General features: G+C 40.1%; 1 protein-coding gene and 1 long non-coding RNA gene across 3 annotated transcripts in view; both read right to left on the reverse strand.

Moving 5' to 3' along the window:
- The window catches only part of EPHA3 (EPH receptor A3), a 364,789-nt gene that overhangs the window by 307,628 nt on the left and 32,227 nt on the right, over positions 1-24,934 (reverse strand). The window lies entirely within an intron of this gene.
- On the reverse strand, positions 1,327-4,376 carry LOC132568968 (uncharacterized). The gene is made up of 2 exons (XR_009555232.1): positions 4,299-4,376; positions 1,327-1,499 (listed from the first exon to the last, which is right to left on the reverse strand). It is a non-coding gene; the product is annotated as an uncharacterized LOC132568968 (long non-coding RNA).

Consider the following 24,934-nt stretch of genomic DNA (forward strand, 5'->3'; position numbering starts at 1 on the left):
CATGATTCCCTGTCATATCAGAATATGTCTTTGTTATTTGGTCCTCTTTTTTCTATCTATCCCAATGTACCCAATGGTTCATAATGCCCACCATATTATGCTATGTAAAATGCTTTTGACAGAATTTCTGTGCTACTCCTCTCTAATTAATCGTTTACTTATTTAGTTTTGTTGTTATTTATTTGCAATTTTTTCTAATAAAGTTATTGGGGGGGGGGAGAATATGTCTACTCTATATAATCATTTCTCTTTGGGGAGGGGCATTTATACCCTGTAATCAGCATATTTTACAAGGCAACTTTCATGCAAGGAATTAAAGCAATATGACAAATCAGAATCACATTAAGTCAATACATGGGAAAGAGACCATCAATGAAACCTGACTGATAACAAACCAGAACCCAGCAGAATAAAATGGTGGGGAAAGAGAGAACACTCAAGTTTAAAAACAAAATTCTGAAAAGCAGTTTTTCTCCCTGGTACAGCCCAGCACCAATCAAGTCACTGCTAGGAGGGAATTCCAAAGTGGAGACACCATCACAACAAAAGACCCCCTGTCTGGTGCTCACTTCTGAGGCACTTAGGGTCTCTGAAACAGATCTTAAATTACAACTGCACTCTGTGCTTTAAAAAAATGAGTAATAAGTCCAGCTGGAAGAAAAAGGGCACACAGCATTGGTGGAATGGTAAGGAATCGATAGTTATTATATCAATTTATTATTCATAGAAGCATCATTAATCACTACAAACAATATCAATAGAACAATTGTCCTTCTAAGCTTCACACAATTTACTCCAATTTCCACCAGAATTTGATATTTTGGTTGCTGTTTTAGCATTGACTTAGGCAGAATTATCTTGAAAACTAGTCTGGCCTGGAATACGACAAATGTGGGATCTGTCAGTTAGGAATAGTGTTTTGGAAACAGTTGTCCAGTTTCATCTATGCCATTTTTTGTCACGCTACCAAGTATGGTTACATGGGATGAAGGCTGTGCAGAAGAAGGGTGAAAACCTCATACAGTAGGAAATTTTTAACTTTTAGTCCTCTGCTGCAAGACTTCTTTTGCTACTAGTATCTAAAACATCCATCAGCATCTGTAACATTACCCATTAATGAGGGATAGCCATGAAATTTCCAGTGCCTTGTACAATAGTACAGTATAGATTTATGGACAAGGGACAAAGCTGATTGATAAACTGGTAGGACTATTAAGATCTCTACCACAACTAGACAGGGGTGGATTAACCATTAAGCAGACTAAGCACGTGCTTAGGGCACCAGGGCCAAAGGGGGCACCACAAAGTTGGGAAAAGGGTGAAAAGAAAAAAAAATGATAAAACTAGTTCAGATTGATCATGGTGCACCCTAGGGTTATCTTCTATTTTTTGTTGGCGAGGTGCAGTGTCATAGGCTATGTTTAAAAGTAAAATGCATGTGTTTAAAAGTAAAATGATGGAGCCAAATTCAGTTGTCATGACAGTCATTTTAATGACTCCTCTCTGCCCCTTTTTAATTTCAGCCCCATGTAAACATCAAAAATGAAGCGTGTTCAGTTGAGTGGTGCACAAAAGAGAAAACATGCAAAAGGGAATGAGCAAGAATGTCTGTTGTAGCCAAGACAGGAAATCTGATAGATTTCTTCTTACAAACTGCAGAGAAAGATGATCCAGATCAAAACCAGTATCAGTCTTCAGAGACAGGAAGTGAATCAAATCTATCTCCTTCATCAGAAACAGGCAGTGTTGGTGCAAGGCCAGATTTTCATGATGATGTTGCACATGATGAAGTGCCACAACCTGGACCTACTTCCACGACAAGATGTGTAAATGCTTTTGAACTGTCCAAGGAGTTTAGAGAACTGACCAAGGATGAAATGAACAAAGCTAAGGACCCAGGTTTGTGGAATGAATTTTATAGTGATGATGTGACTTATTGGGTTGCTTGTGGACCCAGTGAATGTCAGCACCACAATGGGCCATTTGACAAATCTTGTCGCAATTTCATCAGTGAGAAGTCAAAGAGATACTGTTCACAGAAGATATTATTTTGGAATAAAAGTCAATGGTGAACACTACAAGAGAGAATGACTGTTGTACTCTCCTTCAAAAGGATCAGTTTACTGTTTTGTTTGTAAACTATTTGCGCCCAAAGGGTCAATGCATTTTGCTAGAAATGAGGGATTCAGTGACTGGCAAAACACTGCTGTAATTGACAACCATGAAAAAAGTACAACTTGCCAAGATGCCATGTTGACATATTTAACTCGAAAACAAGGCTTAGGCTTCACACAGCCACTGGAAAAACAAAATGAAGAGCAGTACAATTACTGGGAGAATGTGCTTCGGCATGTTGTAGCAGTAATTTGCACACTGGCTGAACGAGGATTGGCATTCCGAGGAAAAATGGAAAAATATGGGTCTCTCAGTAATGGGAATTATTTGGGGCTACTCAAATTGATAAGTCGGTTTGACCCATTCTTGGCTGCTCACATATCATGGTATGGCAATGCTGGAAATGGCAACCCTTCGTACCTGTCCAAAAGGATATGTAAGGAACTAATTGAGTTAATGGCAAAGAAAGTGCACTCAGTCATCATTGATGAAATTAATGTTTATGGGTACTTCAGTCTGTCTGTGGACTCAACGCCTGATCTTTCACATGTTGACCAACTGAGCATGGTGCTCAGATACTTGCAAGATGGATAGCCAGTTGAACGATTTATCACATTTTTGGAATTCCAAAACCACACTGGTGAAGCTATGGCACAACAGGTGTTGAAGTACTTATGTGATGATTGTAAATTGGATTTTGCTAAATGCAGACAGCAGTCATACAACAATGCTGCCAACATGTCTGGATGTTACAATGGCATACAGCAAAAACTTTTGGATGCAAATCAGTTTGCTGTTTATGTACCCTGTTCAGCTCATTCACTAAATTTAGTTGGATGAAGTGCTGTGGATTGCTGCCAAGTTGCAGTAGATTTCTTTACAACTGCTCGGTGGAGAATTCTCAAAGATTGCATTGGAAATGAAAAAGTGTTGAAATCACTTTCAGACACCAGATGGGAAGCACATGCTGTGGCAACTACAGGAATTATCAACTCCAAGATTCTGGAAGCTTTGGAAGATTTATCAGATGACCAGTTGCAAAAAAGTGACACTAGAAGGGAGGCAAAGAATATTGCAAACAAGATGCAAGAACTGGAATTTGTGTTCATGCTGAATTCTTGAACAAGTCAACTTCTTCAAAGTGAAAATGTGATCTTGCAAACATATGCAAGTGACACTATTCATCAATGTATTCATCATTGGCAGACCAGTTGCACACATCAAGAGATGAGTCTGAGAGATGTGAATCATTTGCAAAAGACATGCTCCCTGATGTAGAATACAAAGCAACTCAAACATGTAAGCATATAAGAAAGATAATGCCCAACGATGGAAATGCACCAGAGGTCATTCTCAGTGCCAGAGACAAATTCCATATCTCCACTTTTTATGTAATTGTTGAAAAGTTAGAAATGGAAATGAGGCAACGAAAGGTGTACACTGAAATAGCAGACAGATTCTCTTGTCTGAGAGATGTTCCTAATGTCACCCAACAAGGTGCTAATTCCCAATTATCAGAAAGTGAAAAATACTCAAAGACTTGTCAGACACTCATTGATGCTTATCCAGATGACATGAACAACACTTTGTCTACAGAGCTTCAGCAGTTCCATTCATATGTTCTTCATAAGTTTAAAACAACCAAGAAAACATCTTTCACTCACATGGAACTTTACAACACAATTACAGATTCAAACTAGAGAGTGCCTTTCCAAATGTTGAAATTGCCTTAAGAATGTTTTTAACATAAATGGTCACTAACTGCACAACAGAGAGGTCTTTCTCACAACCGAAACATGTAAAAAACCCAAATAGATCAGTTATGCTTTAAGAAAGACTCAACTCACTGTGTATATTAACAATTGAAGCAGACATTCTGAGAAGTATTAATTTCGAGTGATTTTGTGAAAATGAAATGTAGAAAAATGCCTTTCAGGTCATGAATATTGGAACTTTGATACATTTAACTTGTGAAATATTAAAATAGATGTTGTATTGCATTTTTGTAGAACTTTATGTAGCCCAAGCTTGGCTTAGTTTGTACAGTATATTGTGTTATCATATGAATAATTTTTTGTATTGTTGCAACCTGCATTGAGCCGCCTCGGTGGGGAGGACGGGATATAAATCGAATAAAATGAAATGAAATTGTATATCTGGTCAGACACGTCAACAACTAAAACGGACTGGGTCAGTGTGGAAAGGAGGGGGGCACCAAGATTGGTCAGTGCTTAGAGCACCAGTGAGCCTTAATCGGCCCCTGCAACTAGAGCATGGGTTTCATTTTATAGAAACTTGCAGCCTATGGTTGCAATAGCTGGTGCCTGGTGTAGATAATGAGCTTGGAGTTACATTTATACACATACATATGCACGCATACAAGACAAAACATCATTCCCCTCCATTTGCCTATCAGACGAAACATGTTGATTTGTCTGTGACAAGTGTGTGGTGGTTGCAGGGGTTTCATCTACATGCTAGCCACTGTTTCCTTCTAGACGCACCCAACCTTGCTATGCTGATCAATGTTTCTGTGGTTGTCAGACTTTGAATAATGCATTTTCCATAATGCACTCCATGAAGGATTGTACTTGAAAACAATTTGGAAAGTTGAACTGCTAAAAAAGCAGATGCCAGTCATAACTATTATCAGCCTTCTTTGGTGCCAGTAAAACTAGTTACCAGTTTTCTTCTGGGTACAATTCAAGGTGCTGGGTTTAAAATAAATTATATACTCAAATGTCTACCCTTTCCTACATTACTCTGAATATACTGGGCAAGAGATCCCACTGACAGTTCTTTGTTCAAATAGGAGAAATGGTGATGAACAGAACCTCTCATGGAAAGCTTCCATTTTCCAGACATTTTACAAGAACTGCAAAAGATTTCTGATTGTCTTTTACCTAATAGTGGGTGCATTCATACTACACTAAATAAAGCATTTTGCAACTGTAGTTTTGCTATTCTTAAACAGTAAAAATCCAGTTGCAAAACACATTATTCAGTGTACTGTGAACATACCCAGTAGCTTTCTTGTTCGAACAGATACTAAATAGAGTTTTATTAATTGTTTTTACTGAGTATTTTATGTACCGATCTAAGTAACTTTGAGCCTGGGGAAAGAGTTATTTTAAGTGAATAACTCAATGTAATTTTATTTTATTTTTTTTAAATCATCCCTTTATTTTCTCAAGGTTTATAATATTAAACAGGGCCTTTTTTTGGTAGAAAAAGCATATTATGCCACACCTCTTGACATCACTCCTGTTTCACACAGGGCTTTTTTGTAGAAAAATCCCATCAGGGACTCATTTGCATATTAAGCCACACCCCCTGATGCTAAGCCCATCAGAACCGTGTTCCTCTGCATTCCTGCTCAAAAAAGCCTTGACATTAAATAAAACCTATATTTCTAAGTTTTCTGAGATACTCATGGCATCAATATAGTATTTTATTCTGCCCAACCTTATTTCAGTAGCTTGCATTGTCACAGTATAGTTTCTAAATCAGGTCAACACTACGTGATCCACAAAAAGAAATCCCTTTGGTCACATATTGTGGCTTGACATGTGTTTCACAACCAGCCATCTTTTGAAATCCTAGGCAGTAGTGTTGCCAAATCTAACTCAGAAAATACCTGGGGACTTTGTGGGTGTAGCCAGGAGACTTTCCCATTCCCTAAAATAAATAAATGAAAATAGAACAGTGCAGTTCCCCTGAATACAGTCTCCACAGCAGCTGACTGCACTTCCACTCTCTCTCACACACACACAAAGCAGCCAAAATAAACACAATTTGGAAACACACACTTCTGTGGTCTCACTGGGGCAATTAATTCACCATGGGAGATGTTGAATGCTGTATACTCAAACAAGTTCTTCAGACTAACACAGGGAAACCATAGGTTATACTTTACTCTTTACTCTCTATTTCACTGTGCAGATGACTTCTGAAGGGACTGTAAAACAAATGGAGGGACTGGGTTGCTTCTCTTCCCTTTCTCACAACAGCCATGTCGTTCTGCAGGCTCGCTCCACCCCCATTCAGTCTGGCTCCAGAGATTTAAAGGCACATACATCTTTTAAAGAGCAAGCTGTTTTCAAGTGTCTTCTAAGCGTGATGGCTGTGGGGGTGTGACATCCTCCCACTGGCCAGCTGGCTGGGGCGGGAAGGAGCCTGAAAAAACGGGGGATCCCCCACTGGGACCTGGGGATTGGCAAGCCTACTAAGCAGAGAACACAACCAGCAACTCTGTTGAGTTCTTAGAAAATCTTCAGTGGGAACAAACTGTTGCAAGAATCCCAGTAATGCATATTACAGGCCTTTACCTTGATTCTGTCCTTTCCTGTGCAAGATAAATATTACCAGTGGTCAAGATGATTAATGCTGAATATAGGGACCTCTTTCTTTCGTTACATCTCTCAGCTGTATATGTGCATCTGCAATCACCTTCACAGCCCTCCGAAACCCAAGTAAAATGATTAATTTGATTGTGTTTGAAGAAATATTTTATAGGCTTTAAATAATTTTTGCCACTTCCAGAGCTACATCATTTCCTTTAGTTAACATAGCTTCCTCAAGTAATTTAAAAACCCCACTCTTTATTATGACCTTTTCCACACTCTTTTTTTATTAACAGCTTTAATAATCTTATTAACCATCCTGTAACCTTTGAAATTGCCCATTGTATTTTATTCTGCTTCTTCTATCAAGCATGCATAGGGTTGGGGGCGTTTTATAATCCCATATTCATGTTATGGAAACTGCCGTTACAGTAAAGGGAGACCAATAAATTACCTTAGGTTCTTTGTTTGTGTTTAAAGACTGCCTTTTAAATCCATTGCCATTTCTGATCCTATTTTAAAATCTACTATCTAATGCAGTACTTATTTTGTCCTTATCATAGGCATGTAAAAAGACATGAACAATAGTTTCAGTATTGATTTTTGATGAAGCAAGGCTAGGTCTATACACCGGCTAAACTATGGCATTCACCGTTAATCACTAGCTCTTATGTGGAACATGTAATTTAGCTTAGATGGCTTTTAAAACCTTAAGGTTAACCATTAGCCAGGATGGGCTAAAAGGAACCTTCATGTTCAAAAGCAGCATACTATTGCATATCAGATGCAGGACAGAGATGGTGACTGTTGTTTGCGTAAGTTTCCCAGAAGTACAATGCTGGAAACGGAATGTTAAAGGGAGGTGCTGTGGGTTAGTGGCAGAGCATCTGCTTCATTTGTAGCAGGTCACAGATTCAATTCCCAGCATTTCCAATTTTAGAAAAGAAAAGATAGAAAGTGATGTAAGACAACACTCTGCTGGAGACCCTGGAGAGCTTCAGTGAATCTGAACAATATGGACTTAGGCAGACCAATGGTCTATTTCAGGCTAAGGTGGCATGTATTTAAAAAAAGCCAAAGTAGATATGATGTTTTTTACACTGGTCAGATCTGGGTCTCCTCAACTTGACTCTCATGGTCTCATAGTCAGACGGCAGCTGCTAGGAATTAAATCCCAAGTGCCACAGGGACCCATTTTGGATCCATAGCAGTGCAAATAGTACCACCCAATCCGTTTTGGATTGGGAAAACAGCACAAGGAGAAAACTGACTTAGCAGCTACCAACTGGCTTTGACACTACTAGAGTTTGGTTGAGGGAATCCAGACCCAACATATGAAAAAAAGTATATACTGTATTTTTCAGACCTTAAGACGCACTTTCCCCCCCCAAAAAAAAGTGGGGGGGGGGAAGTGTGTGTGCATCTTATGGTCTGAAGGTACGTACCTTCCTCCTGGAAGGCGATCCGCTGCCTGTGCCTCCGATCCGGCGCTTCCCCCGCGCCCGCCTGCCTGGCTCCATCTTCTTCAGGCAAGCGCTGGGATCGCTCCACGTGGCCCCACCGCAAACCCAGCGCTTCGCAAGCGCCGGCTGCGGAGGGGGCAGCGTGCTTTCTCCTTGTCTGTCTGCCTGGCTCCACCTCTGATGCTTAAAGCAAGCGCTGGGATCGCTCCCGCCGCCCTCCGATCCCAGCGCTTGCTTTAAACATCAGAGGTGGAGCCAGGCAGACAGACAAGGAGAAAGCACGCTGCCGTCTCCACAGCCGGCGCTCACGAAGCACTGGGTTTGCGGAGGGGGCAGGTGCTTTTTCCTTGCCTGTGTGCCTGGTTTCAGCTGTGATGTTTAAAGCAAGTGCTGGGATCGGAGGGCGGAGGGAGCGATCCCAGCGCTTGCTTAAGCATCAGAGGTGGAGCCAGGCAGACAGACAAGGAGGAAGCATGCTGCCCCCTCCGCAGCCGGCGCTTGCGAAGCGCTGGGTTTGTGGTGGGGCCACGTGGAGCGATCCCAGCGCTTGCCTGAAGAAGATGGAGCCAGGCAGGCGGGCGCGGGGGAAGCGCCGGATCGGAGGCAGAGGCAGCGGATCGCCCCCTAGGAGGAAGGTGCGTCCTATGGTCCGGCGCCTTATGGACCGAAAAATATGGGTAATTTTGAATTTGGCCCTTAAACTGCATGTACTATGCTCTTTGTGTCTATAGCACAGCCATCACATTGTTGCCTTATGCTGCTGTCACATTGTTGAAAAAAGGTAAAATACAAGCATGATATAAAAAGAACCATGTTGTATCTCATCCCATGCTACCCCTTTTATCAACACTGAGTTTTTCTAAGTTCCTAGGCAGGTATGCAGAAAGTAATTAGAAAGATGGAGATTGTTATTTCTCAGATGTAATTACCTCAACTTTAACAGAATGAGCATGGATGGCTATTTGTGACTTTCATAGAAGGAAATTAAAAAGAAAAAGCATGTTTTGTTTGTTGGCTGGTTAAGTAGCCTCCCCTTGAACAAAGAGCTGTGTGAAAGTTTAATTATAGAAAGACCAGCCTAAAGTTTACCAAAGAACTCCCAAGAAAGTCAGATTTTGCGTATCCATCAGTTTTGATAAATGATGACTAGCCAGACAGATGAAAACCAGGCCTAAATTGACCAAATGAACCAATTTCCTACTCACAAAGTATTACAACAGCATTCCAAACTTGTTTACATTAATTAAAAGAGATGCCTTTACTTAACTACTAAACCAGCCTAAACAAACACCCAAATCACCTTCCACCAATGTTTGTAAATATCTCCCATGTACCAGTTCCAATACATGTGGTTTTAAAAGGTTGCTTCCAAACATGTCAGACACAATTATGTGGAAATTCTGCATGTGGTGTGTAAAAAACATGGCAGCCTTCCCTAGTGGCATCACCTTCTATCCAACCATTCTGAAGAACTAAAGACGTTCTTCGATAATATGTCACATTTATAATTCATGCGGTTTTCCAATTGAGGGAATAATGCTATTTAAATTATCTCTTGTATAATTTAGGACAACAAGCAATACGCTTCCAAAAACATCTAAACACAGAAGTTCACAACCTGTCAAATATTTTCCTAACTGCATACAACTGACTGCGGCTCTTCAAGGCCACAGCTCAACTCGTTATTGAGTATTAGTCTTTTCACTTAAAATGCAGGCTGGAATAATGTGTTCTGTGGTTTCTTCTGCCCTTTAAAGGCAAGCTTCAGCACAAGCACATTCCTGGATCTCCTGGGATACAATTCACAGCAAAATGATTTTTTAAAAAGAAAAACCCTCATTACTTTTCTCTTACTCTGAGCACAGCTGCCGTCCTTCACATCCCTTCAAATGTAAGGAACAACAGCGACAGACAGCATACCTACTAGAAGTTTTAATGGCTAAAAATATTGACTAGCTGAATTTCTATTTCAAAATTGCTGCACACAAGAATAGGTCAATGCCTGTTTCAGCTTCTTAGGGCTCCAGCAAACATTCTGAAGTAGCTCAACTTTAGCTGAGATTACCTACAATTAGGTCATCAGCTCTCAGAATTCGCCATGTGACAATTATAGAAACCTAAAGAGAATTAGTCACTCCTGGTTGGCCTGTGGCAATAAGTGAATTCACAATAGGGTTGCCAGCCAAACACTTGCAACCAGTGGGAGGCTTGGGTGGGCAGAGACATTTAAAACAACCAAGCTTTGGCGCTGTGATGTCATTTCAGGTGTAAATCATGAAGTAACATTACTCCATCAGAGCTACAGTGATTTTCACAGCACCCGCCCACCACAACCTTATCAAGCAGCAGTAGGAGTCAGCATGCCAACAAGGAGGTCTCCTGCTTTAGTAGCCCAACTACCTAGCCATAACACTACTGATAGCATTATAAGCTTAAATATATGAGCTACAAACAGAAACCACCCTTGATAAAGCTAATCAAAGCACAATCTTTATACCCTGACCTCAATAGTCCAGGAGAGTCTGATCTCATCAGATCTCGGAAGCTAAGCAGGGCCGACCCTGGCAAGTGCAGGGATGATAAACCTTCAAGGAATACCAGGCAGAGGTGGCAAGCAAGCTACCTCTCTGAAATGTCCAAAGCCCACTAGGGGTCATCAGAAATCAGCCATGATTTCCAGACATGCATACACATACACACACACACACACAACACACACCAAAAAAAGAAAGACGCAACATACTTTAAAACACAATCTTTACCAGAGCACGTGGGGGGGAGGGACTGAGCTGCAGAATCTATGCTCTAATGTTCCTTCTAAGATGAGTTAGTGTGAGGTAGTTCATAGTTTTAGCCTCTAGCTCACACATTTTTGTCTTCGCTCAGGAAAAATGACCCCACAGAAAACTCATTTATGCAGTAGCTCACACCTTTAATGCAAGTAGCTCACAAAGTAGAACTTTTGCTCACAAGCCTCCACAGTTTAGAGGGAGTATTGTCCCCTCAGGCGCACAATGCATTCTCTAGTCTCTTTTCTCACACATGGCCAGCTAAACAGAGTTCTACCTTCTTGGCAAATCATAATTTGCCAATATGTCTGTATTGGTAAACTACAGTTTATGCTTTTCTGACAACCTATGATTCCAAACAGGGAGATGTTAAAAGTATCCACACACACAAAAAAAGAGGAAGTATAGCTCTATCTACCTATCATAAGGAAAGGTGGGAGCATGAAGATTCCTGAAATATGAAAGAAATTGTTCACACACGTATATAGCATTAGGTTCTGTACCACCAGTTATAAAATTGCTATTGAGTTACTGGTTCATCAACTGCAATATTGTACAGTGTTTAAGAACTTCAATAGTTTCATTATCCAGGAATAGACAATTTAAGGTTTAGGGGCTGTAATTAAAAGTTGTCAGGCCTACTTACCTGGCTGGCGAGTGGAAGGCAGCCTTCCAAGAGTGGGGAGGATGGGATAGCATTGCTGTGCATGATGCTGTCATTGTGATATCATGAAGAAGAGATGTCATCATGTTGGACAAACTGCACAGTGATGGTCTAGCATTTTGGTCAAAACTATAGAGTTTTGGCCAAATGCTAGAGCGTCGCCATATCCAGCATGATTACATCAGTTTTGAGCACTTTAGTCAGCAACATTGACAAGGGACTGCAAATTGATTCTGATGTAGTCTTCATTATCTCAGTGTGCAGCTTCCTTAAAAATAAAAACAAACTAAAAACCCTCTGAAATTTCAGTGGTCACTGTTGCTCAGTCTTTTTTACTTCTTCAATCAAGGATGGTAGAATATCTATCACACCCTAGGGGCCACATCCCTACCAATATTTACCATTTTCTATCAGCCTTGCCACAGACCATTCACAATTAATTTCACAATTGCCACAGACCATTCACCTTTAATTTCACAAAAGCAAGTTCATGTTTTAAAATAGGAGTGTCAAACAAAAGGTCAGGGAAATAGAACCAGCCTGCCTAGGGCTCTTATCTAGCCCACTGGCAACTGGTGCGGGAACAGGAGACTGTTGAGGTGGGGGTGGGGAAAGTAGGCAGAGCCGCTCTGATTGTGGCTTCAGCATGGCAGAACAACCTTTACCGATTTCCCACTCATCTTATGCCACTCTTACGTTCCTCTTTTCAGCGGGGCTTCCTTCCGATTTCACACTATCTGCCCCGGGGCTGCAGCTAGTGTCGGCTTTTTTGCACCACAAACAGAAACTGATTTTTAGAGGTTTCTGTTTGCGGTGTGAAAAATCCGATGCTAGCTGCAGCCCTGGGGCAGATAGTGTGAAATCGGAAGGAAGCCCCACTGAGAAGAGGAATGTGAGAGCGGCGTAAGGTGAGTGGGAAATCGGTCCTTGTCTGAAGCAGTCAAACAGAATACCTTTGCTCCAATGGCAGCCTCACTACTAAGTTGGGAGCTACTACAGCCACATTCATGCCAGCTCAGGGTCCCAAGGCCAGGTTGCATGCCTCTCTGCTCAGCCTACAGCTCTCCCATATGGCCCACGAATTGTAACTCTGCAGAGAACTGCACTGCAAGTGAAAAAACAATGGAGTCTTTTCCATTCCACTGTACATTATTATTCACCAGCTGTATACACACAACTTTCATCAGCTACCATTTCCAAGAACCTTTTTAAGAATAAACAACAATCTTGTAAGAATAAACAACTTTGCCATGATCCAGTAAAATAGAAATATATCAATCTATATGAGAGAGGTATTATGAAATAATGGCCAGGTTTTTTCTTTTATTTTCTTTTTTAACAATAAAAGCTTCCTCTTAGTATCTGTGATACCTGGCAATAATAGGAAGTAAGGCACATTCATATTCAACATACCAGGGCAATTTCAAAGCTAATATGTGCAGCTACTATACAGCTATTTTCACTTTAAAAATTAAACCAATAGAGCCATTATATTGAGCAGATCCAGCATTTATAAAGAGTCAGGGGTAAATATATTTGTGGCATACGCGTGTTACCAAATACAATTTCCTCCAAGGTCCATAACTCATAAATATGAACTAATAAAGCGGCACCTATTTGCATTTAAGACATCATCCATCCACTTTTTTCATTATTTCCAAGTGGGCATCATCATTTAATTCTGTGGTGTTTTATTCAAATTAATTCAGTATAAGAGAATATTGAGAAACTTAGAAAGACAGTAAAGCTTTTCTTTGTGAGGGAGGGAAGAAGAGAACTCCCATGTGATCTCATCTCTGATAACTTTCCACAAATGGTCTGCATTTATACCAAGATACTGACAGAAATAAAATGCCTACCCACAAGGGAAATGATACTATTTCTAAGCATTAAAGTTAAAAAGGAAAAATGGGAAGCTGGAACATATACAGTACAACTTCTAAATAAAATCTTTATTTAGGCCTTGGAATAGGAGCTGAAATGTGCATTTCTGAAAACCACAGAAAAATGATACTCAATCTGCAACAAGTTATTTTGCAAATGGCAGAATGATTGATTATATATGTAATTAAATAAGATGGTATTTCAGGTCTCCCCTTCCTCAAATGTGGAACTACAGCTATATTCTTAACTGCTTTTCTTGGATTGCTGGTGGCTTTAATTATTTTAAACAGCTGAGCTGCAAAAAGAGATGAAGAAAAGTTCGAAAGAGCATGGCAATAAAATGAGATATTCAAAAAAATTAAATATAGGTAGTGATTACGGGAGGAAGAGAAGTTTACATTGAAACAAACTGATATTTTCTACTGTGTTACTTTGAGTTATTATCAACCTAAAATTCTGCCTAGGAACAAATATCACAATCTGGATGAATTTATAAAACTGTCATTTCCAGAAAGTAGGCATGCTGGTGGTAGGATTGTGGTTACGTCCAGAGCTTTTTTTGTAGTGGGAACTCCTTTGCATATTAGGCTACATTCCTCTGATGTAGCCAGTCCTCCTGGAGCTTACAGTAGGCCCTGTACTAAGAGCCCTTTAAGATCTTGGAGGATTGGCTACATCAGGGGTGTGTGGCCTAATATGCAAAGGAGTTCCTGCTACAATAAAAGACCTGGTTACATCATACATAATAGATTGTACTCATTCACTCAAAGCTGAGTTAGGCAACCTATGGACCCTATCCAGCTAACCAACGTCTTTCCTGAAAGAGATCAGAGAAGGTATGTGGTTCTTCTTAACACTTCTTATCTTGAAATATGTTTATTTCAGTTTCCTCACAGTTTCCTCATCGGGTCCGAAGATGGCTTCTTTAAGAGCAGCCACACCACCACTTCCTTAACTCCCTGAGAAAATCCCCAAAGATAGGGATTGATTGATTGATAATCTCACACAGGAGGGTCAGACCCCGTCTCCACAGGCTTTCACCAGCCAACACAGGCACATATCCAGGAGGCAAGTGGTGGACCTCACAGCCATAAGGTCCTGTCACCCTCTTCCTGAGAGAGGTGGCTGAATGTGTCCATTATAGAACTGGAAGATAGCCAAGGGGTTTCCAGTTCCACTATTGTTTCAACTGTGGTGGGGAGGTCTTGGTGGAGTGACAAGACTTTGTCAGTGAAATGGCCTTCCAGCCAATGTCCAATTCAATATTTTGCTTGCCCTGTAGGACCGAATTGTTAGGTACCAAATGTTAGGAAGTGAATTGTTTTGAATAATTTTGCTGGACGAGAGCTCACTGATGCAATGACAGCCACATAGTAGTCTTTCTTTGTGGGCTTCATTGCCATCTCATAGGTTCTCATAAAAGACTTATCTCTAGTTGTTTCATTGTGAATACACTGCCACTTTACTCTAGCCATCTCAGTTTCCATTTCATTCACCATAGCTCCAGTGTATACCATGGAGTCAGTTTGGAACTGGGGTGAAGAGGGGAGCAATCATATTGATGGTTTAAAGATCTGGTTATTCCAGTCTCCTACCAGCTCATCAATCAAATTGCCAGGTGGTATCGGGTTACAGATCATTCCAGAATCCATAAGTTTCCACGGGTGAACATAAATTCACTCATTGCCTAAATGAAGTGGGTTTGGAATGCACATCTGGGCCTTAAGGACAAAGTGGTTCAACCATGGCACTACATCAGTGTGTATCTGACCTGCCTCTATCCCCAACCTAAAGATAAGATCTAGTGTGTGGTCTGCTTTGTGTATGTGTGTGTGTGTGAGGGGGGGGGGGGTTTCTACTAATTGGAAAAGCCCCAATTGATAGCATCAGGTCCTTGGTCTGAGTGGAGTCCACCTCATCAACATGGCCATTAAAGTCCTCCAGAATAAGTAACCTGGGATACGCCAATGTCCAGGCAGAGGCAGCTTCCAATAGACCTTACAGGATATCTGCTGGGGTATTAGGCAGTTAGTACACCAGCCAGATAGCCAAGTTCTCCTTCGCCTCCCACACTAGGCCAACACAATCAAGACTGGCATTCTTTATGCTATATTCTCTTTCATTACCCTGCCTGTATCTCTCTGGGGGGGGAAACCTGGCAACAATGAAAGATCTTCAGTACCTGGAAGTCTATTGTTTCTTTCTGTGATTCAATATTGTTAAATAAACTTTGAACTTTCTTAAATAAATAGGGAGGGTTGCCCCATGCATCCAATTCCTAAAATAGACAGAATTGTAGGTAACCATGGCAATTCATGAAAACCTAATTTAAAACAGTAGGACCAACTAAAATATGCCTTTAAGTTCTCCAGAACTCTTCATCAGGCTGAGTGTGAAGTTCAAAAAGAAGTAGGAAAGGAAAGATTATGTTTCAGGAGCAAGAGCCCTAAAGTATGCATTTTTAAAAAAATTCAAACTAGAAAACTTTGCAGATTTAATTAAATATTTCAGCGATAAAGAAACAGAAATGGAGTATTTTCCCCAAGCATATAAAAGCCAGCAATTCATTAAAATCGTCCTCCAACTCCATATTCAACAGGATTGTGATGAATAATACGAGGAGAGTAACTCAAAAGCGTCTTTTATGCTGACTTTTTGTGGTATTCGGTTGATTCTAAGAAAAAAATATCATACTAGTACAGGGGTTTTTTAAAAATCTGATTTGCAATTTGTACAGTATTCTGGCTATGGCCTGTTTTAAAAGAATTTCTGAGAACAGAAATCTTACAACCATGATATGAAACTTTGCTTCATTGCCGACCTGCCCTTGTAATTTTCTTACTATATGACATAAGCTGGGTTACCAGGTCTGTGTTGGAAAATACCTGTTTGGGGTGGATCCAGAAGAGGGTGGGGTTTGGGGAGGGGAGGGGAGAGGCCCCAGCATAGTACAATGCCATAGAGTCCACCCTTCAAAGCAGCCATTTTCTTCAGGGGAGGAAAATCAACAAGTTCCAATGTTAGTGAAATATCTCAATATCAATCACCAGATAACAATAATACCTTTACACATGTAGTGTATATGCAAACTCTATTTATCAAAAACCATGCATCAATATCAACATCACATATTACTGATAACCACTCATAATTCACAATCCAAAACTGGAAACAGAGTCCTTTCCACTCCCGCAAACCATCTGCTGTATATAGTTCCTTAGAGGCAAAAGCCTTCTCGTTATCCCAACTTGTATCCAGTGACTTGGGTGGAGTCCTCCAGTTTCCAGTAAAACTTGTCACAGAGAGAGTAAGGGACTGTATGCCTGGGGTTCCTCATGGTTTCACAGGTCCAGTCCTTCATCAGCCTTTTCTCTCAAAAACTTAACTTTTAGAGCTAATTATAAGAACATAAGAGAAGCCATGTTGGATCAGGCCAACGGCCCATCAAGTCCAACACTCTGTGTCACACAGTGGCAAAAAAATTTATATACACACATACACTGTGGCTAAGAGCCACTGATGGACCTGTGCTCCATATTTTTATCTAAACCCTTCATAGAAAAATTACATTAATGCATATAACAACCATTCATACCTATAACATATACCATTTCAAACCTTAATAGGAAGGCTTTTGCCCCTAAAGAACTATATACAGCAGACAGTTTGGGGAAGTGGAAATGACTCAGTTTCCAGTTTTGAATTGTGAATTATGAGTGGCTATCAGTAATATGTGATGTTGATACTGATGCATGGTTTTTGATAAATAGAGTTTAAATGTGTAAATGTATTATTGTTATTTGGTGATTGATACTGAGAATTTTCTCCAGGGGAGCTGATCTCTGCCAGCTGGAGATCAGTTGTAAAAGCGGAAGATCTCCAGGCCCCACCTGGAGGCTGGCAAACCTAAGTTACGATAGGGATACTACTGATTTAAACTAAAAAAAAAAACAACCTTGTTTTAATTTCACTTCTGTCCCACAAACTGATCAGAAAACTAATGTTTGGATATGACGTTTTGGTTAGTATGACATATTGCTGCCTCATTTTTTTGTAGCACTTAAAACCTTCTAAGCAACTCAGTTATCTCCCCACTACCACCAGCACTTTAAATCTGTTTTTTGTTCTTCTTATGTATAGCACTCACTTTTGTACAAACATGTGTCTGCTCTTTTACCCCATACAGCTCTTGGCAAAAAAAGCAAACATGATTGCCAAGCAGGATCAAAAGGATTTTAGATACTGTTATTCATTTCACCCACAGTATTTGGATTTAAGTCAATTGACTTAAAATATAAATATAAAATATAAAGATGTCTGTTTACTAGAGATGTTTAAATGTTTTTAAAAGTATTTCAATATCAGGATGCATAAATGCACAAGGATTTTTTTAATCTACATATTTTAGGTTATTTCTTTTTTTTAATTTTTTTTTATTCTTATACCTAGTTTATTTCAAGGATACAGAAATATATATTTTTCAAGGATACAGAAATATATATTTTTATATTTTAGGTTATTTCATATTTAGGTTATTTCTGTTATACACAAAACATGAAGTCCCAACTAGATGGCAATAAAATGCATCATCATGTGCTTAATTCTATGAAAACAATTTTGCAAAAAAACAGATTTATTCAACCTTTTATCTCACATTATAAAACTAAAGTGCTTTCCTTTCTGCATGTGAAATGTAACCATCCTAACCCAGCCAGAGATTTAGGTGCATGATAGCTGCATGAAGGCACATTGACTCTGACTAGGTGTCTTCACATATACTTCCTGGACCAAAACAGGAAGACAAACACTTGCAACACTATTCTGTTTTGTATGCATCTATAATTGACATTGGGCCAGTTTCAAGGAGACCTCATAAATAATATTTTTTTTCTGTGTTATTTGATCTCATATCTGAAAAGTCCTTTTTTGGTCAATTGGCTTACTGGCTTTTGATTGTAACAGAGGTCTGTATGTACCATACATTGTTTGACCTCTGAGAAAGGTCCAGTTGGGTAACAGCACATTAGGTCACAAGGGTTTCCTCTTGTGCATATGACAGTGTTGCCAATCCCCAGCTGTGGGCAGGGGATTCCCTGGTCTTGAGGCCCTCCCCCTGTTTCAGGGTTATCAGAAACTGGGGGTGAATATCCACTGGGCACTCCTTATACCCTAAGGAGACTGGACTCCATAGGGTATAACAGAGAATCAATCTGTAGATATCTGCAGGCTGAGGGAAGCTTTTTTTTTTTAGAAGCACCAAATTTTCAGCATAGGAACATAAGAGAGGCATGTTGGATCAGGCCAATGGCCCATGCAGTCCAAAACTCTGCCACATTGTGGCCAAAAAACTCAGATTTTTTGTTGCTTTTAGCACCTTTGCCCAGCCTAAGCTCATACTGAGCTTTAGCTTTCCTAACTTTTTCTCTACAAGCATTTGTAATTTCTTTATATTCATCCTTGGTTATAAGGTCCTCCATGCTCCAGGAGGACTGGCTACATCAGAGGGATGTGGCCTAATATGCAAAGGAGTTCCTACTACAAAAAATCCTCTGGACGTAACCACAATCCTACCACCAGCATGCCTACTTTCTGGAGCAGAGTAAAGCGATACCTTCACATCACGTGATCTGGACACTATACTTCTGTTGATACAGTCCAAAATTGCATTTGCCTTTTTAGCCACAGCATCACACTGTTGACTCATGTTCAGCATATGATCCACTAAAACCCCTAGATCCTTTTCGCACATACTAATGCTAACACAAGTCTCCCCCATTCTATAACCATGCATTGAATTTTTCCTACCTAAATGCAGAACCTTATATTTATCCCTGTTAAAATTCATTTTATTGGTTTTAGCCCAGTTTTCCAGCCTGTCAAGGTCATCCTGTATCCTGTTTCTGTCTTCTTCTGTGTTTGCAACCCTTCCCAATTTAGTATTATCTGCAAATTTAATAAGCATTCCCTCTATTCCTTCATCCAAATCATTGATAAAGATGTTGAACAAAACAGGTCCCAGGACAGATCCTTGAGGCACTCCACTTGCCACTCCTCTACAAGAGGATGAGAAACGATTCTCAAGCACCAAATGGTAACAGGATCCAAACCACATTTTACCAACTTGTCAACAAGGATAGTATGTGGAACCTTATCAAAAGCCTTACTGAAATCAAGATAAACGATGTCTACAGCATTCCCCCAATCCAGCAAGGTAGTCACTTTCTCAAAAAAAGAGATCAGGTTAGTCTGACATGACTTGTTCTTGAGAAAACCATGCTGGATCTTAGTAATCACAGCCATCCTTTCTAAATGTTCCAGGACTGACTGATGATTTGTTCTAAAACTTCCAGGTATAGACGTCAAGCTGACGGGTCGGTAATTACCCGGATCCTCTTTTTTCCCCTTCTTGAAGATGGGGACAAGATTCGCCCACCTTCAATCTTCTGGCACCTCTCCTGTTCTCCAAGAATTTTCAAAAATAATAGCCAGAGGCTCAGAAATTACATCCGCAAGCTCATTTAGAACCCTTGGATGCCATTCATCTGACCCTGAGGACTTAGTTTCATTTAAAGAAACTAGATGTTTATGTAGTACCACCATGCTGATCCTAGGATGGAACATCATACCCTCCTTATGTGTTCTATTTTTGCTATGTTGAACACCGTTCCCCTTAGAAGAGAAGACTGAGTAAAAGTAGGAATTGAGTAGATCTGCCCTCTCTTCATTACCAGTTACAATTCACTTTCTTGCCCTCGCAATGGGCCTACCATGTTCTTGCTCTTTTTCTTACTCTGAACATAAGAAAAGAACCCGTTTTTGTTGCTTTTAGCACCTTTGCCCAGCTTAAGCTCATACTGAGCTTTAGCTTTCCTAACTTTTTCTCTACAAGCATTTGTGATTTCTTTATATTCATCCTTGGTTATAAGGCCTTCCTTCCAATTCCTAAAGGAGTCTTTTTTATTTCTCAAGTCTTTAAAGAGCTGTTTATGGAGCCACTTCGACTTCTTTAGGCTTTTTCCATTTTTTCTTCTCACAGGAATCGTCTGTGATTGCGCTTTCAATATTTTGCATTTAAGAAACTCCCACACCTCCTGAACCCCCTTCCTCCTAAGTATTTCTGATCATGGGATTTTACCCAGCATACTTCTAAGTTTATCAAAGTTTGCCTTTCTGAAGTCCAATCTTTAAGTCTGACTACTCCAAGATAGCAGATCCCCTTGTTTCCTTCTTCACTTTCTGAAAAAGGAAGTCGTCAGCAAGACAAGTCAGGAATCTATTTGACTTCATTTTTAGCAGAGTTGGACTTCCAACAGATGTCCCAGTAATTGAAATCTCCCATGATCACTGTATTTCTTCTCTTGGAGAACTTTGCAATCTGCTGTAGAAGAATCTCATCCAAGTCCTCTGCCTGACTTGGTGGTCTATAGCAGACCTCCACAATAATATCACTGCTGTTTCTTACTCCTTTTATTTTTACTCAGAGACTCTCAACTGAGCTGCCATGCTCCGATTCACATATTTCCTCACAAGTATATACCTCCTTCACATATACAGCTACGCCTCCGCCCTTATTCATTTGCCTGTCCCTTTTAAATGTTGTACCCCTGAATCCTAATATTCCAGTTGTGAGTGTCATCCCACCACGTTTCAGTAAGGCCTATTATGTCATAGTCTCCTTCCTTTATTAGCACTTCCAGTTCCTCCTGTTTGCTTCCCATACTCTGTGCATTAGTGTAGAGACATCAGAATCCACGTTTAATGCATCCCGAGGGTTTGATTTCCGTACAAGCCTGCAAGTTAACATTACCTAGCGTATGCGCCACTCTCTGCAAATCTTTAATGTTCTTATCCCCAGTTTCTGGCATCATACGAGGCTTTGAATTATTGTCTCGCTCCCCCATACAATTTAGTTTAAATCCCTCCTTATTAGGTTAGCAAGGCTGTTACCAAACACCCTTTTCCCTACCACTGTAAGGTGCAAACCATCTCCCAACAGAAGACCACCATCTCAAAAGCATAAGCCATGGTCCAGAAATTCGAATCTTTTCTGATGACACCATCGACATAGCCAGTCGTTTATGTCGATGGTGTCGTCAGAAAAAAATTTTCAGACTTTTCAGAGTCCTGCTTGGACACTAACAATTAAAATTACAAAAAAAATATAAAACCCCATTAAAACAAGCCTCTACAAACAAGCCATTACACATAAGCAGCATAAAAATTATCCATAAAACAGAAGCAGACCAGCAAAACTAATAAGGTAAATACCCTAATTAAAAAGCCTGTGTAAAAAGATTTGGTTTCTCCTGGCACTAAAAGGAAGTAAAGCAGGTACCAGGTGAGCCTCAAGGCAGAAGGTGATCCAGAGATGAGGTGCTGCCACGAAAATGCCCTGTCTCTGGTTGCTACCTAACTCAGCTCTGAAAGCAGGGCACAGATATCAGGACTTGAGAGGCATATCTTAATTGGTAGGCTGAATAGTAAGGGAGAAAGCCAGGGCTTTTGGGGGGCAGGAACACACAGAAATGCAGTTCTGGCTGGCTTGGCATTGGGATGTGGCCTAATATGCAAATGAGTTCCTGCTGGGCTTTTTCTACAAAAACAAGTTCTGGAGGGGACAGTCCAGTATTGATACTACCACTAAAAAAAAGACAACCCAGGATCTGCATATTGTCAGAGATGTATGAAGAATCTTATGGCCCCTTCTCTTGATGTGAACAGTAGAAGTTCTAAGAAATGCAACATACAAAAAGAAGAAGAATTGCAGATTTATACCCCGCCCTTCTCTCTGAATCAGAGACTCAGAGCGGCTTACAATCGCCTATATCTTCTCCCTCCACAACAGACACCCTGTGAGCTGGGGGGGGGGGGGCTGAGAGGGCTCTCACAGCAGCTGCCCTTTCAAGGATAACCTCTGCCAGAGCTAATGGCTAACCCAAGGCCATTCCAGCAGCTGCAAGTGGAGGAGTGGGGAATTAAACCTGGTTCTCCCAGATAAGAGTTCACTCACTTAACCACTACACCAAACTGGCTCAAATGAAAGAGGACATATTCACTCAACATGACACAGCTTTGAGTTAACAATTTGAATTAAAATGTCACATAGCCAATAGACTGTTCAAAATACGTGCACATGGAGTTCTTAAACAACTTCAGAGGCAAACAGTGTGCACAATTTCCCCTTTACTTCCTCGGAGGCGGCAGATCTTTTTTATTCAGATCCCATTGTCCACACAGAGCCTTGAACCAACCACAAAAGCCATACATATGTTGGACTCACTTGAACATGCCATCTGGGCATAAAAGTTAATACTTGGAATTCTATTCAACTAACAAGAAACTGAACTGGAACAAAAATAAAAACACCCTTATTCAATGGGTGAGTAAAGGGTATCATGGACTCTAGTCTTTTTATCCTGTATGGATTTGCTCAGATGTGTGTTATTGATTGAAGTAACTCACTTCCCCCCATCCCACATCTGTACTGCTGTAATTTATGTGAATTGCAGTTAATAATCAGTTGTGTTGTGCTTAATCAGCATATCAATAATATGCTCAGCAAAGACTAAGTGGCTCTCATTTCCCAGGCCCTTTAACAAATTTGAATGATTGACAGAATGAAAATTGCAAACATGCAGGTGTTGGTGCAGGATATTATCTCTGTGGACTTTGCAATCAAGTATAGTAAATGTAGCTATTGCACTTCTTAATAGTTCTGTTGCTCTGCTTTGTGGAGAGGTCCAACCTCCCAATGGGCTTGATTGAGCTTGATCAGATGATCAACGTGCTGCAAATGAGAATACTGTGGAAGTCTGGGATAGCTTTTTTTTTAAGCAATCACATTCTTACAGGGTGATGATACTAAATCCAGGGTTCAAACACTGAGTTATCAAGTGAAACACAAATTGATGAATACAAATGAGTATATATCATAAAATGAATATTCAGGAATTCTGTATAGATGGAAATCAGGTCAGAAAATCATAATGAAAAGTATCTAAAGAACAGTGAAGCAGCCAAACAAAATTATCTTCTTCCTCTAGGATTAACCCTTTGTGTATTGCCAAGATACAATAATGAATACGGAAGAACTCCCTGGATGACTTTCCAAGAGACGGGAAAGACAGTCTTTTTTAATATTTATAAAAGTAACTTGTCTCAGTGTATAGGCACTTATGGGTTGTGATGGGAATATATTACTATGCCTTGGAACTCAGCTGGCATGATACCAATATACTCATTTATGAGTCACAGTTTCAAGTGTAGCTCTATTAACTTTACCTTGTAAATCACCTCTGTGCTATTAGCAATGCTTCAATATGATGTGACATCTTTATTATAATGTTTTCCCTCTGAAGTTTAAGTTCATATTTTAACCAGGTCTTCCATAGATGTAAATCCCAGAGTTTTAATTAATATTGTAGAAGGACTATGAAAATATTATCAATTCTCTCTTCTCTTTCACTTCTTCAGTAGTACTTTTCTTCACAGCACAGTAATTATATTTTATGACACAAGTACAGAACAACAAAAGTTATTTTATCTTTATTTTAAAATATCAGACCATTCATACAAATTAACAATTAGAGCTCTGCTGGATGAGACCAATGGTCTAGCTAGTCCTGCACTTTGCTTTCTGCATCCACCCACTAGATGCCCACAAGCTGACCACAGAAACCAAGGCCTCCTCTGTTGTTGCCCTGACATCTACTGGTATTTAGTGGTATACTATACTGCCTCTGAAATGGCATTTCCATTAAAATCATTTATTGCTTTGCTATTGGATTCAATAGGAATGTGAATTCTATAGGAATATGAAAGCATCCTAACAGATTGGCAACCAATCCATATAAACAAAGCTTGTTCAGTGCACCATTCATGGAATCACTGTACAATCCAACAAATCTACCTACCCATTTAAAATCACAGATAGGAACAGCCTGCACAAGTGGGGGGGGGGGACTTTTTCTAACTCAGCCCACATTACCAAAGTGTACCCAAAAAGCTGCACAAGACACAGGTGTCATTTAAATGGTTTAATAGAGCATGTTTGTTTTTTTAAGGCTCATGCTATTCTTTATCCCTGTGCCAGTTCCTTTTGTCAAGCTTTAGGCATTTGATATGAGAGCTTCAGCAGAGACTCACAGAGCAAAAATGGAGCAGAAAGTCAGACAAAAGAGCAAAAATAAGATTCTGCAAAACAATATCAATACTTATGTGATTATAAGAACAGTCTTGCTGGATCAGACCAGTGGTCCATCTAGTCCAGCATCCTGCCTCACACAGTGGCCAGCAAGTTCCTCTGGAGGTTCATCAACAAGGCATAGAGGCTGAGACTTTTCCTCATGTTTTCTCCTGGTATTCTGAGGTTTTCTGCCCCTGAATGTGGAAGTTCCCTTTAACTGCTGATACACATTTCCTCCATTAATCTACCAAATCTTTTAAAGCTATTTATTCCTTTGGCCATCACTACATCCTCTGGCAGCAAATTTCAGATTTTAATCATTGGCTGTGTAAAGAAGAATTTCATTTGTCCATCCTGAATCTATTACCTTTTTAGCATCATTGGATGCCCTTTAATTCTAGTATTTTGGTTGCCAATCTGTTAGGATGCTTTCATATTCTCTATGTCAGCTCTCTCTACCCTGTAGAGAGAAATTATAGAAATTTATAAAT

The sequence above is a fragment of the Heteronotia binoei genome, chromosome 3 (assembly GCF_032191835.1).
Source record: "Heteronotia binoei isolate CCM8104 ecotype False Entrance Well chromosome 3, APGP_CSIRO_Hbin_v1, whole genome shotgun sequence".
Classification (NCBI taxonomy): Eukaryota; Metazoa; Chordata; class Lepidosauria; order Squamata; family Gekkonidae; genus Heteronotia; species Heteronotia binoei.